The sequence below is a fragment of the Scardinius erythrophthalmus genome (genome assembly GCF_964197995.2).
Source record: "Scardinius erythrophthalmus genome assembly, chromosome: 7".
NCBI lineage: Eukaryota > Metazoa > Chordata > Actinopteri > Cypriniformes > Leuciscidae > Scardinius > Scardinius erythrophthalmus.
The window spans coordinates 18,237,444-18,239,800 of NC_138227.1; the positions used below are offsets into that span (position 1 = coordinate 18,237,444).

The 2,357-nt window shown below is 37.0% G+C and overlaps 1 protein-coding gene across 1 annotated transcript in view; it reads right to left on the bottom strand.

Annotated features, from left to right (window-relative positions):
• LOC308693389 (cdc42 effector protein 2) overlaps positions 1–1,802 on the bottom strand; it is a 3,762-nt gene extending 1,960 nt beyond the window's left edge. The window contains exon 1 of the mRNA XM_081370275.1: positions 1,699–1,802. The gene's annotated coding sequence lies outside the window, so the exon portion shown is untranslated. The remainder of the gene's footprint in view (positions 1–1,698) is intronic.
• Positions 1,803–2,357: the final 555 nt, after the last annotated feature.

A 2,357-nucleotide genomic window follows, 5' to 3' on the forward strand; every position in this document is an offset into this window, starting at 1 on the left:
AGAGAAAGAGAGATGAGAGAGAAGAGAGAGAGAGAGAGAGAGAGAGAGAGAGAGAGGAGAGAGAGAGAGAGAGAGAGAGAGAGAGAGAGAGAGAGAGAGAGAGAGAGAGAGAGGAGAGAGAGAGAGAGAGAGAGAGAGAGAGAGAGAGAGAGAGAGAGAGAGAGAGAGAGAGAGAGAGAGAGAGAGAGAGAGAGAGAGAGAGAGAGAGAGAGAGAGAGAGAGAGAGAGAGAGAGAGAGAGAGAGAGAGAGAGAGAGCAATTGTGCAATTTGAACAAAAAAGAAAACTTCTGTTTTTCTTCTCCTGGTGATTTATATTTTTTCTCTCCAGTCTTTGCAGCTACTTACCTTTATGAGTATAATTTTGACTGCCCCAGAACATTATTGGCAGTAGAGAATGAGATTTGAACCCTTGTTTTTATCCCCCTAAAAACTTTATTGAACTCTAGCTATCACTGTAAATTACATCCACACTGACATATACTATTGTATTCAACATTTAAATGTTGTGTGAAGATAACCTTTGGAAATTACTGAATACAGCAGACTAATTGCACAGTATTATTATTTACTTGAAGTAAGTATAAATATACTCTGTGTCTCTCTCTGTGTGTGTGTGTGTGTGTGTGTGTGTAAGGGAAAAGACAGAATCAAAGTGGTTATTTTTGCTAGCAGACTTAATTTAATTACGCCATTACAGGCACTGCAGGCATTAAAACAAGCACATTTCTGTTATTGTTTCTCTATGAGAGCCATATGTTTTTACCATTTAGACTATTCACAGCTTGTTGCTGAGATTTACTGGTGTGTCACGCAACTGTGAAAACATGTTTGTTAAAAGAAAGACAAAAATATATATTGAATGTTTAAAAGCTGTGTGTTCTGTCAATGGTGAGCAGAAGCGTCACCTGTAGCCTACATCTCTTAAACGGCATCTGTCCTCGTGACCTTCAGAAAATCACTTGAACCAGTTACACTAACTCACCATTATGTAATGGCTAAACACTGTTAGTCCTTGAGAGCAGCCAATTCCCGGATTTCCCTAGTAAACCACATGGTGTCATTGCTTTAACATAGCTGAGACTTCAGTCCACACCCACCATGGTGTTTAGAGAATGGCGGGGTTGGTTATTTATCAGTTTATATATATATATATATATATATATATATATATATATATATATATATATATATATATATATAGCTAGAAGAGATGTGGATGACTAAAACCTTGTTTAAGTATTATAATTAAGGGCTTTTACAGTCACCAAGACCCTGATTTGTGCAATAAAAAAAGCCAGTTTTAGATATAGGCCTACTGAAATTTACCTTAAACACACTGTGAACAGTGTTTTCATCACTATGTAATAATAATATGTGTGCTTACATCCATTACACTTACAATAATGTCTGTCATGTCTACTTGAATTTATAAGTTTTGAGAGTTTTCAGTTCAGTCATCAGAAATTAAATAAAAAATGTCCTTAAACATTAAGGAAGTAAACCTTTCAGTGTTAATGAGTTTATATAGATAGGCATATATAGTAGCCTACAAATGAAAAGGCAATGTATCAGATTCGAACAAGTATTCATATCCTGACCCATCCTGACACTGTAAATCTCAGCACTGACGTAGAGTTTGACAAGTTGATATTTAAATTACAATATTCAAAACTTCATGTGAAAGTATCTGTACTTGCCTTTGATATTTGCGTTGAAACCCTCGTTTGTTCTGGTACTGATAGGTTATTCCGGGGTGTTAGTGGATAAGCTGCTCTCTGTGCGCGTTCTCGGTAGGGTTGCTATAAACCTCTTAAGTTCACTGAAGCTGAAGCTGAGGGTGACGAGCTGCAGAAGGGCAGGGACGCGACGGGGGCGTGCGCTCATCATGCTCGTGAATGATGACATTTTTGTCAGAAGGAGGGGCCCTAAAGTGAGGTTTTGCACCGCTGTACGGTAAAATATCAGTTCAAAGTTGTTATACAGGAAGTTTTGTCATTTACAGCTGACCGTTTCCTCAGTCAGTTATTTATTGTAATTAAAGGGACAGTTCACTCGTAAAAGTTTCAAAACGATTTTAAACCTTTTTTTTTTCAATCGTATGACTTTTGAAACACTTATGTCTTTTTGTCTTCTGTTAAACACAAAACATATTATTTAGTATAATGTCCACGCTGCTCTTTTACATACTGTGAACGTAAATGGTGACCAGGCAGGTCAAACACAAGTTTTAGTCAACGGCAACTTAACATAAAGCTATCATATGACTTCGGTGTGCCAGTACCAGTAGTATTCTATTTTTATGATATTTTTATGTTTTTTGTTATCTTTTTTAAACTTGACATCCCCAGTCCCCATC